The following is a 13,365-nucleotide window of genomic DNA, read 5'->3' on the forward strand; positions in this document are numbered from 1 at the left end:
ATTTGTGCCACACAAGTGTCAGGGAATGACCATCTCCAAAAAGAGAGAATCCAACCATCGCCCCTTGGCAACACCATCACTGAATCCCCCACTATCAACATCCTGGGGGTTACCATTGACCAGAAACTGAACTGGACTAGCCATATAAATACTGTGGTTTCAAGAATAGGTCAGAGGCTAGGAATTGTGCAATGAGTAACTCACCTCTGGATTCTCCAAAGCCTGTTCACCATCTACAAGGCGCAAGTCAGGAGCGCGATGGAACACTCCCCAATTGCCTGGATGAGTGCAGCTCCCACAACACTCAAGAAGCTTGACACCATCCAGGACAAAGCAGCCTACTTGATTGGCACCACATCCATAAGCATTCACTCCCTCCACCACTGACGCACAGTAGCAGCAGTGCGTACCATCTACAAGATGTTCTGCAGGAATTTACCAAGGCTCCTTAGACAGCACCTTCCAAAGCCGCGACCACTGCCATCTAGAAGGACAAGGGCAGCAGATAGATGGGAACACCACCACCTGGAAGTTCCCCTCCAAGACACTCACCATCCCGACTTGGAAATATATCGTAATTCCTTCACTGTCGCTGGGTCAAAATCCTGGAGCTCCCTCCCTAACAGCACTGTGGGTGTGCCTACACCATATGAACTGCAGCAGTTCAAGAAGGCAGCTCACCACCATCTTCTCAACAGCAACTAGGGATTGGCAATAAATGCTGGCCCAGCCAGCGAAGCCAACATCCCGAGAATGAAAAAAAGGAGTTCAGTACTAAAATGAAGGATGCAAATTAAAAGGACTGACAACAATAAGAAAGGGGTATTCAAAACCTGGCTTAAAGGTATGGCGTGAGGATTAGGGATTGCATTTGTTGGGCATTGGGAAATTCTGAAACAAACGGGCACTCTCCTGCAAAGACTGTGTTACAATTTCCGTGGGGTAATTATAAACTAAAATAACCAAATTTACTGAATGACCCCCAAATGAAGAAATTACCAATAAGATTCCACTTTTTGTAACTTTTACTTTAACACAAATCAAAACTGACATAAATGAAACAAAAATTAACAGGCAAGTGATACTTCAGATAAAAGGGTAAATTTCACTTTGAATAGTCAATACAATAAAGGTACAGCCACAAACATTCGCATAAGTCCCCACAGACACGTAGCGTTATGTAGCTACACAGTTTCACAATATGCTATTCTCTATTCATGCAGGGCAGGTCAGGAATCCTATTTGACAGCAGCTTTCACCTCCAAGCTTCATGGGTATGATTATCATCAACAAGGCACACTTCTACAAACCTCTCTCCTTCAGGTCACTACAGTCTGATGGTGTAGCTTTCCAGAATTCCTGGTCAACCGACCAACCAAAAATACCCAGTTAATAATCTGGTCTTCTGATACAAATTATCAGCTTTTTTGCATGCCTGAGCCCTTCGTTCCACTTTTAGAATTCAGACCCTTTTAGCTCGCTCATGCATCGCTTCCTCAAGACCTTCTGGAATTCTATTTTCTGTCTTACTGCCAAACATAAAACCAACCTTTTTTGTAGAGAGCTAAACTGGTTTCACCTCACACAAATTCTGTGTTCCTCTTTCTGTTTTTGTCTGCTTTCTCTTCATGTCTGCATCTGTGTGCTGATCCACTTCTGCCTTCAGCTTTCCTTTGTGTCTGGCCATACAACTTCTGTACCTTAACTTCCTTCCTGTCGGTACAGCTTCTAGGTCAAAGGTCGCCAGGTCATAAGATCATTATTCAAAAAAATTATAATTGAATCCTTTATAATTGATACAAACTCTTAAAAGGCCCTTCAAACATTCTTAAAAACAATTATAGATTCCACACACATTTTAAAGAAATTACAAGCTTTCCTTACTGTCCTGTTTCCGGGTTAAAGATCATCACAATTGTCAAAATGGTGCTAAATAGGGAATTGATAAGGTGTTTAAGGCTAAGAAGGGGCTGGACCAGAATAATCAAACCAACCAGGATCAACTAATAGAGAAAGGGAAATAGCTAAGGATAATATTCATGGAGAAAACAGTTTAACAAGAGAGATGTGGAGCAGAGAAATTAAATCTAGTGACAAATGAGGAAAAGATTCAAATAAAGATAGGGGATTGTTTAGGAAACATTAATGGGGAAAGTAGTGTTAACTAAAAGTTAGAGTATTTATTGCAATGCACAGAGTGTGGGAAATATATTGGGGAACCTGGAAGCAATTATTTTACTGGAAGATCTAGACTTAATAGCATCAACAGAAACCTGCTGCAATCTAAGCATGAATGGAAAATAAACATATGGGAATTACAGTATATTTAGGAAGACAGAAAAGAGGTGGAGACAGAGTGATAATATTAGTAACAGTGAGAATGAACTAGTTGGTGAGGTCTAGGAAGGGGTACAGACAGAGTCAATATAGTTGGAGTTAAAAAATTTTAAAATGGCTTTTTATATTGATAGGCATTTATTTTAGACCTTTAATTTGTTTTAAGAGGAAATGTGCAGTCAGCTTAGAAAGATGAGTAGAAACAACAAAATTATTCTTTTGAGAGATTTTAAGTTATCAATTGGGACAGAGACAGAGTAAATGCAGAAAAGGGAACATAATTTCCAAAATGTGAATAGGACTCTTCTCAAGCAGTGAGTTGGTAGGCCCGCAAGGATGGATGTATTGATAGATATGCTTATGAGTAATGCAATAGGTCAGGTGTATGAACTAAACGTGGATGAGCAACTTGGGCCCCACTGACCCCACAATATTATGAGGCTTTAGTTCCAACAAAAATCATAAAATACAGCACAGTAGGAGACCATTCGGCCTATCATGCATCTGCCAGCTCTTTAAAAGAGCTGTCCAATTTAGTTCCACGCCACAGTTTTTTTCTCCAAAACCCAACAAATGAGTCCTTTTCAAAAAGAAAGTGGAAATATCAGTACAAAAACTAGAACATGGGCAGAATTTTTAGTTTGGCAGGCAGGCGTACGCCTTACCCAATCCGGCGTGAGATGACGTCAGGCAAGCATCCTGGTGTCATCCTGCGCTCGCGCGATATTTCCATTGGCAGGCGTGCACAAAAGTTGGAAGTGTGCCCGCCAACAATTGAGAGGGCAATTAAGCCCATTCACGGTGCAATTGTCTGCAATTTTTCATTGCCCGTCCAGCCTTATGGTTGGTGGATGGACGAATTGGCCAGGCGGCCTTTATGCCTTTCATCAAACCTCATCCACGGGTGGGATGAAGTTTCTATGATGAAGTAAACAAATAAATTTCTGTGGATAGCATTTTCAGTAGCTAAATTTTCGGGTGATTTATCACGATGCATGGACACTTTCTTTCAGCTTTTGAAACCTTTAATTTTGATTCTTCATATCTTCAGCTACCTGACGCTGCTCTCTGCCTTCAGGGAGCTTTGTCTCAGCGCTGGCACATGCCTGCGTTGATGTTGCCGCCTGCCCTCCTCCCACCTCCACCCCAGCAATGCTGAGCTTCTTAGCACCCATCTCAAGCTGGCTGGCCGTTAATTGGCCAGCCAGTGTGAAATCGTGGTCAGGGACCAATCACAGTCGGTGGTCCATTCTCCGGCCGATCCCAGGCCCGCCAATCACTCCTGCCCACCGACCTAAAAATTCAGGCCCATCAGTTTGGATTAGTATAAATGTTAGAAAGATGAGGAATGAGCTAGCTGAGCTGAAGTGGTAGGAGAAATTGGCAGACAGGCTAGGGCTGTAAAGACAATTAAAAAGATATAGACCAAATATATTCCATTAGAATGAAACAACCCTATGAATAGTTTTAGGATGCCACGGTTAATTAGAAATTGAAGACTTGTCTATGAGGACTATAATAATAATGTTGAAAAACTGAAAAGAAATACCACAAAACAAAAGATTAAAAGCAATCTAAAGGAAGCTAAGAGGCAGCATGAGAAAAAAAGGAATGAGAAAGTGTTTTACAAGCATATCAGTAAAATTACATTTATTAAAAGCCAGGTACCACCTCTGAAAAGAAAATGTTGATTGTAGTTGCTCAAAAAATGTCAGAGGTATTTAATAGATACTTTCCATTTGTTTTTACTAAAGAGAAGGATAATTGGAGTAGAGGTAAATCCTAAGTGGCTCAAAGTGACATTCATGATATTATGATGGATAAAAAGAAAACTTTTAGTTAACTTGGTTAGGCCAAAGGAAGACAAAGCATCAGAACCCAAGGGAATGGGTCCTAGCAGCCTTAGGAAAATGAGAAAAACAAATAGCTATGGATGTAGAAATGATATTTCAGGGATCTATTGACTGTGAACGTATGCCAGAGGACTGGAGAGTGGCCAATGCAGCACCCATTTCTTACAAAAAGGAGGGGGGGGGGCTGAGCTAATCCAGGTCATTACCGACCAGTTATATTAAAATCTGTGGTAGGGAAATGTTGGAGTCTGTTATTCAAGATTAAATTAGCACATGCCCAGATAAAGAGAAAATAATACTGGCCAGCCTGGATTTTGAAAGGGACAACCATGCTTGACAAATTACGTACAATTCTTTGAGGATGTAACAGACATTGCTCCCAGTGCAAAGAAGCTGAAGTAGCATTGCTATCCACCCACAGTCTCCATAAAGTCAGGACATGCAGCTCCTCCATAATATATGTATGGAAGAGCGTACTCATAAAATGGGTATGCTACACACAGAATAGTCATAAATATAAGTGAATGTACACTTAATTGTACAATAGTTTCACAAAAATATACATGTGTATGTGTGTCGCACTTTACCATATACAATATGGTGATTGACCTACTAACTTTTTCAAAGAAAAGTGGTTTTATACTAATTGGTAAAAATATCTTTTTGATTCCCTTCATGTTTTGTCTTTGGTTAGTTTTTTCTCCCAGCCTTTCTAACTGCCATTTCTATAGTTTTCCTAAATTCTTTCTTTTATCCTGACTTTCTTTTTCACTTAAGTTCTAAATTGAACTAATCTCCTTATCTCTGGAATCCCAAAAGAGTTATTTTCCTTACTGGAATGCTCCTAGTTATATTTTCTTCACCTCCTATTTAAGTATTCCTCTTTGCTGATCTACAGTTCTACCAGTTTTTCCACTCCATTTAATCTGGGTAAGGTCTCTTTCTATCTCACTGTACATTGCTAGTTTTCCAGAGAAGCACACCTGTCTTACATTTCCTTTTTCCTATTCTGTTGTTATGGCTCCCAGCTGAGGTTACCCCTGGTCAAGCCTGATCCCAGGGTGGAACCCAGCTTGATAGATACTAACTTTTATTTCTTTGATAAGATAGGGGCTACTGAACAGAGTCATCGGAGTCAGCTAATGAACATTTAACAGAAGTATAAAACATTTACTAAACAAAAAAGATGAACTATATTACAACACTGCTTCACCCACAACTATACTTTTACAGATGTATACAGATTTGTAAGGATATCACAAGTTACAAAAGCTATAATATACTCTAATGTTCACAGTAAGTACAGTCCATGTAAACCAATTGGTCAACCTATGGTCAGACATACCATACTCTGAAACGAAGTGACAGATGCCACCTCAACCAGCTGCCATGGATCTCTCCTCAACTCTCCCCCAAATGCTTGTCACACCATGGGCCGATCAGTCTCACTGAACTCCATCTTTCATACGAGGGTTTCCAATCTCCACCCTTCAGGATCTCACTTTGGAATCTTCTCCCAAACTGACACTTTCTTTCAGATGCCTTCCATGAGGGTTCACCCCCAGGGTTTTGAACTCGCCTTCCTATGTTCCTCTCTCCTGGGTCAACACATGCATTCAAGCTTTCTTCCATGTACTCTCTCTCACTGCCTCAACCATCAACAGTACATCACTGCTTCACATGCCCAATTCAAAGAGTTATATACCTTCAACAGTCTCTTAGGACCTTCTGGCTTCTCACAAGCCTATATCACTTTGGCTCTGCTTCCTGCTGCTTGAAGCTTTAAGCTTGAAGCTTGGGGACTTTCTCTGCTCCTCATCCTTTACTTCACTTAACAGATCCTCTTCCAGGTTCCTGTCCTTCCTTTGACTAGAAGGCCTACTTGGGGTTTTCTCCTGTTCCACACGCCCAGATTTGGAGACTTTCTTCTTTAGCTTGGGACTGCCTATTTGTTCCTTTTGCTCCAGTCTCTCTCTGGCAGTTACTTTCAACCAAATTTAGCTTGGGACTGGCTATTCTGCCCCTTCTGGCTGCTTTTGCCTGGCAGCTGACTTCAAAAACTGACTGAACTTAACCAGCTTCCAAATATAACTGCTGTTTCTAGTTTCTTCTGTGTGTGTCTGTGGGAGGGGCCTGCCTCTCTGGACCCTGTTTTTCTACTTTTGCATTTGCTTAACTTCTCTTACAGTCACAAACTTATTAGAAATGCAGGCACCTTTTAAAGTGAAACTAAAACTCAACTTGACCTCTTCTTAACACAGATACAGAAATACAAATCAGATTTAAACATTAATGCTAAAACTCATTCCTAACACCCACAAATACCAATATTACTTATTTAAACTATCTCTATTTCCTAACACTATTTTTATACTGAACCGGATTGTGAATTGGGAGATCGGCATCAAGCTGACAAGGAACTTCCTTTTCTGCAAGTGAATGAAAATTATACATGCTAGACTGGGAATTTAAAATGAATTAAATCAAGATGGTTGTCTATACTGTAAATATAAAATAAAAATATAAAAGCTTAGAAATTACAATCTGAGGTATACTAGTCATCTTTGATGTTAACTGAATATACTGTTTATATAACTATAATATAAACTTAACTTTATTCTTCTTCTCAAGGGCAATTATGGATAGGCAATAAATGCTAGCCTAGCCGGCGATGCCTACAGCCCATGAAGTAATAAATTTTTAAAAAGCAAGGCTTTTGCAATTGGCAACCTCTGCACCCTTATAACTAATACTGAAGCATTTTAAATGGAAATGGTGCCAAAGTAATTCCTAATAATGTAGTAGTAACTAGAAATAATGGATAGAGAAGATTTGCTAGCTGAGATTTTTCTTGGAGTAAGACCCCAAGAATTGGGCTGATGGAATGGTTTTTGTACCAACTCATTTGTTCCTCTGTTGATCCTGAAGAATTCCTGAAGTTAGCTTTAGGCATGTTATTTTGACAAATTGCCAGAAGTATCTTGGCTATACTGGAGGGTACACTTGGATGAGAGGGGATGAAAAATCACTGCTGCTGTAGAATTCTGGCAATTATACCAACGAAAAAATGGCCAATCACTGCCTGCACAGCCAAAAGCGTGAGCTCTCTTTACCTCCAGGCAAAACCTGATGGTGAGAGATAGTACTTCTGAGCACATTGTAAGTTCAGTATATTTGCCAGAATGAGCCATTTCAAATTTAAGCACCATCTGCACTGTAGAAACACTTCACTTAAATTAGAATCTCTACCATTGGATGCCAATAAAATGCTGGCATAACTATCGACCAGCATTGTTAAAGTGGTAATGTTGAAAATGTAACACCTAATATCACTCTTTACCACCTTATTTGAACACATCTACTCTTATTTAGTTGAGTCCTTCTGGTGTCTGGTGAAAGATTGGTATAAAAATGGGCAGTACTCTGGCTGTTTAGCTTAATTCCCAACAATTTTCCACCACACCCAACTGGAAAACTGATTTGGACAGAAAATCCTGTCTACTAAACTTTGAACCTTGGCCAGATTGGAGGTGGAGTGACATGGAATAAACAAGTGTTCTAAGCATAGCTCCCAGCCAATAACTGGAATACTTAACTAAGGGCAGAATTTTCCAGCCGGAGTCGGCTGCGCGCTTGCCGATAATTGATAGGCCTATTAAGGCCAGGTAACTAACCAGAATTTTACACTGCCCGTCCAACCTTATGGTTGGCGGGCAGGCAAAAAGGCCAAGCGGATTTTATGTTTTTTAGGAAACCTCATCCATGAGCAAGATGAGGTTTCCTAAAGCTTTTACAAATTAAATGAAAACTTTTTTTGAAAAATAAAAACAGTCACATGAGGGGCCATCTTTCATTAAATTTTTATTGTATTTATTTATCTTTTTAAAAAGAGCTTCAATCTCCTTGAGGCAGCTCCATGCCTCAGGGAGGTTGAAGTGCTCTTATGCGTGCATGCACGAATGAGTGCTGGACCTGACTCGCCCTCCTCCGCCCGCCCGTACAGGCAGTGCTCACTACCGCTTGCGATCCGCACAGGGCTGGCCTTAATTGGCCCACTCACGTGAAATGGTGGTCGGCTCCACAACTACCCCCACCCTCTACAGCCTGACTAATGGAAAATCTTGGTCTAAGTTGCATATTGTGATATTTGAGTTCCTAGGTCTGCGCGTCATTCAAAATTGCACTGCTTAGTTGGGAAAGGAAGAAACAAACATATTTGATTTTCCCTCCTGAACCACACTTCCTTTGGCTGATGACAGGACAACATTGACAGCTGTCCTGGAAAAAACAAGAGTACAGATCAGACTCGACTACCTGGGGCAAGTGGCACAGTTTGCAGGAAGAAACAATCTCTGAATATTTCTCATGTGTGTGTTGATGCAGATGTGAGTTCTAATCCACAAGACAGTGGTCCTGTATCAAATTGCCAACATTTACTATCTTCCCCATATTATTTGCTCCAAACAGGATATATCTTTGGGCCTCTCCAAACAGCACAGAAATTGTGTTGATAGCCTTTCTGGGGGCAGAATTCAATTCATGCAGTTTGTTTTGTGTCTGAAAAATGGGGAAGGGGGCCAGGAGTTGAAAATATTGGGGGTCATCATGACCAATCTATTGACACTCAAAGCCTCAATGATGCCATATTCAGGTGAACCTATAAGTGGAGAACAGTGCACCCACATGAATCAGGTGTCAGGCTGAAATACTACGCAAGTTGGGGTGTTACACCGGTTGTATGATCCTGATGCAAAATTTGCATACCAATGGGCGGAACTTGCCACAGTTCTTAAAGTGGGGCTCCTGGTTCCACAAAAATACTGCTGGCTGTTGCTTCAGCCACCTCCCCACCCCAACTTTGCCTTCATCTTCTCAACCCTGGGACCAACCTGTGGGCCAGCTTGGCATCACAGCTGGCTAGAATTCATCAGCTCCCAAATCACAAGCTGCTTTAGGATGCCTATTCTTCTGGCTGGAGCTTAGAGTTTCCATTCAAATGCGACCAGATGCTAAAGCTGGCTCAGGGGCAGTTTTAATGGCTTACTGAGCACAACCTTCACCATGCATGCTTCCAAAGAAAAGCTTCCAGAGAAAAAGCAGAATTCCCAAAATCTAAGTACAAAATTTATTGCACAAACTTTTTACCAAGACTCTCGGTCTTCGCTGAATGCCAGCTGGCCTCACCTTTACACCCACTTTAAGCAGGTGAAACGTTAATGAGACCCAGGTGTTTAAAAATGAATGCCCCTCCCAGGACACATCCAAGTGGAAAAATCTAATGCCTCTGCCCTGCTTTCCACCCAGGAGTTAAAGTCCTTGCTATTTTCTGTATTAATGTAACAAATGGAAGATTAAAGGTCTAGATTCATTATATGTTTTACACTCCTAACACTTCTTTACACATTGTATCAGTATGAAACCAAAAATTTCGCTCACAAGTAAGATCAACGCACCAATCACATTGTGGCAAAGAGGTAGTTTAACTTCAGTCCAGTGGAAAGCCAGGCCTAAAAAGTTTCCAACTATACCCCCAAAAGTGTCTGCAGGCTTTTCTATTTCAGTGTTTAATGTGAGCAGGGCAACAAAGTGCCCTGTTGATCTGCCTCCGTCATTATACGCAATGAAATTATATCTTGGGAGAATGTTCAAGATCTGGACTATCCCAGGCTACATTCTAAAGCAATGACAACTTTAACACCATTATCTGGAGCATTAAGACACTGCTGGAGATGTATTGTTACATACTCAACATCCAAACTTCTGTCATCCACCCAAAATGTCTGACAGCACAGCATCATCCAGAAATTTTGGAATGGGTGCCTTAGGGTTGTTTTTGGCTTACACTTCATTTCCTTCCAATGTAATAAAAATGGATTATCACAACAGGCTGTTTATTTCCTTGCCTGCAAAGGAAATTGAGTTATTCATAGTCTCTAAAAGGTGGAAAGCACACGTGGCATGATTCTTCTTGTTAAAACCTGCCGGTATAGATTCTGGATATCATTCTTTTCTCCGGTAGCTGCCTCTAATCCGGTAGGAACCAAACCTCCCACAATTAAACATTTCAAAATGCAAGGAGTTAGCTTAATTGTCTTGGTGCTTTCAAGTTTAAAAGCTGTCATCTGTTAGAATCATGCAAACATGCTATTCCAATAAGGTAATTACAGGGTGCAGGTGCTACATGACTGCTGGCTTGTAAAAAAATGTTATTACCTTCGTTAATCACAGGATTTACCTGATAAAACTGACAGCTAAGCATTTCCCCGTACAAAGAATGTGCTGTTAAGTTGCAGGTAAAGGACATGTCTTTTCACTGCATAAATCCACCTGAGCTATATATTATATCCCATCATTGCTTAATATTAATTTTGGCATCAAGGGCAGTAGGCCACAAGAGCCAAACCAACTTGCACTTTAAAAAAAATATCTCTATTAGATCTTTGGATTTTTTCCAGCAAAAGTTGGGAAACAGGCTCTTTTGCAGAGCATCGCAAAGCATGGAGAAGCTAGTGGCTGTTGGCAATCAGGAGGATTTCATTTCAGTTTAATGTTCATGCAAACCTACTGTATTCATTCCTTTGGAGGTAAGTTTAGAAAGAAACAGTATTTGAAAGCAAACATTAACACGACAGCTTTTATAAAAATTGAGCAGTAACTTAAGCACTGTAACTCAGAGTTTTAATGTGGCTATGTGTTTCTGCGGTTAAGCATTAGACCCAAAGCCAAATGACCTGGGTTGCAAATGTTTTTGCTTTTTCCAATGAGTTTTGCTAATTCATTGTCAAATTGGTACTCTTTCTGAGGGAAGATACTGCTCCAGCTTGGGCAGTATAATAGTTTGGATGTGTGTAAATAGGGAGGAAGAAAGTTGTAATAAATAAGTCTGTTGAGATGACCCGACCTGTTGTTTGCTCCTGAAATGGCTTCAATGGCACCTAGGAGATGTATGCAACTCAGCCAGTATCATGCTTCCGAAGTGTACTTCTTGTAAATAGAGCATAAAATGGCATTGTTTCATTGGCACAGCAATGAGATCTGGTCCTCAAAATAGATCAGTTCTCTCGCCTGTAGGGTTGGGAGACCAGCCAACACAGTCAGTTGGCCGGCCATCCGATAGTTAAAACCTGAAAAAAAAGGTGATTGATAAGATGCCACATAATAGACCTCCCAGCAAAATTGAATCCTATGGAACAAAAAGGACACTGACAAGATGGATACAAAATTGGCCGAGTGACAGGAAACAGAGAGTAGTGATGAATGTTTTTTTTAGACAGGAGGAAGGTTCCCATGAGTCTTTGTTAAAGCTACTGCTTTTCTTGATATATATTAATGAGCTAGACATGGGTTTACAGAGCACAATTTCAAAATTTGCAGATGGCACAAAACTTGAAAGGGTTGCAATAGGCTTTATGGAGGACATAAATAAACTGGCAGAATGGGCAGACATGTGGCAGATGAAATTTAATGCAGAGAATTGTAAAGTGACACGTTTTGGAAGGAAGAGGGAAGAGGGGCAATATAAAATAAAGAGTACAATTTTAAATGGGGTGCAGGAACAGAGAGACAAGGGAACGGAGGTATATGTGCACAAATCATTGTAGATGGCAAGGCAGGTTGAGAAATTACTTAATAAGGCTTATTGGATTCTGAACTTTGTGAATAAAGACATGGGGAGGAATCGTCCCAGAATTACACAAAGTGCAGTACTGGGCGGGAAAAAGGACATTTTACCCATCAACCGCAATGGCAGGTTTTTGCGCAGTTTCATCCCATTCCCACTCATCCTGCTTCATTAATGATGCATTCCCAGGAAACACCCCAGATTGCAGGCAGGACAGCCTCTGATTCGTCTGCCCCACCATCACCTCAGTAATCAGGCACCATATTTAAAGGGCGCCCTGCATAGAGCTAGCACTCTCTAAGGGATCGGAAGCTGCTGCAAAGTTATGGCTGCCAAAGGGAGGAAATATGCTGCCCCCAAATTTAGCGATGACTCTCTCAGGCACCTACTGGGTGCAGTGGAGACCCACCCTGAAGTCCTCTAACCCCACTCTGGGTGAAAGCCAGCAAGCAAGGTCACCAATCCAGCATGGGAGGCAGTAGCAGCAGTGGTCAGCGCTAACACTCTGCAAAAGAGGACAGCTACTCAGTGCCGCCAGAGGATGAATGATCTCCTCCATTCCGCTAAGCTAAGTCACTCTTCTCATCACTCTCAACTCACACAATCACAAACACATCACACATCTACAGGGATCTCACTCACTGCCAGTTTAAGGGACATCACCATTCACTATCTCACATACACCTTCATCTGCCCTGTGGAACATGTCCTGATCCCATGCATGGCACCACTCACCACCCACACATGCCAGGCATCCTTGTCATCTGGCCTGGCAGGTGCCCTGCTTACACCCTCTCCATCTGTATTCATGCAGGACAAGCTGGCACACAACAAAAGGGGGAGGTCACAGACTGGTGGAGGAATGCCTGAAATCAAGATCCTCACAGACTTTGAAAATAGAGTAATTCAGCTGGTCGATGGCATAAGAACATAAGAACTTTATGGAGTAGGCAATTCAGCCCCTCGAGCCTGCCCCGCCATTCAATACGATGATGGCTGATCTCATTTTGGCCTCAACTCCAATTTCCCTTCCTCTCCCCATAACCTTTTAACCCATTAATAATTAAAAATCTGTCTATCTCCTCCTTAAATTTATTCACTGTCCCAGCATCCACTGCACTCTGAGGTAGTGAATTCCACAGATTCATGACCCTTTGAGAAAAGCAATTACTCCTCATCTCTGATTTAAATCTACCATTTTTCAGCCTAAAACTATGGCCTCTCATTCTAGAATGCCCCACAAGGGGAAACATCCACTCCATGTCTACTTTGTCTATCCCTTTTAGCATCTTATATACCTCAAATAGATCTCCTCTCATCCTTCTAAACTCTAGCGAGTAAAGGCTTAAACTGCTCAATCTCTCCTCATAAGACAAGCCCCGCAGCTCTGGAATCAATCTAGTGAACCTCCTCCGAACCGCCTCCAATGCAACTACATCCTCCCTCAAGTAAGGGGACCAAAACTGTGCACAGGTACTCCAGGTGCGGTCTCACCAATGCCTTGTACAATTGTAACAACACTTCCTTATTTTTATACTCTATTCCTTTAGCAAA

This window comes from Carcharodon carcharias, chromosome 1 (genome assembly GCF_017639515.1).
Source record: "Carcharodon carcharias isolate sCarCar2 chromosome 1, sCarCar2.pri, whole genome shotgun sequence".
Lineage (NCBI taxonomy): Eukaryota > Metazoa > Chordata > Chondrichthyes > Lamniformes > Lamnidae > Carcharodon > Carcharodon carcharias.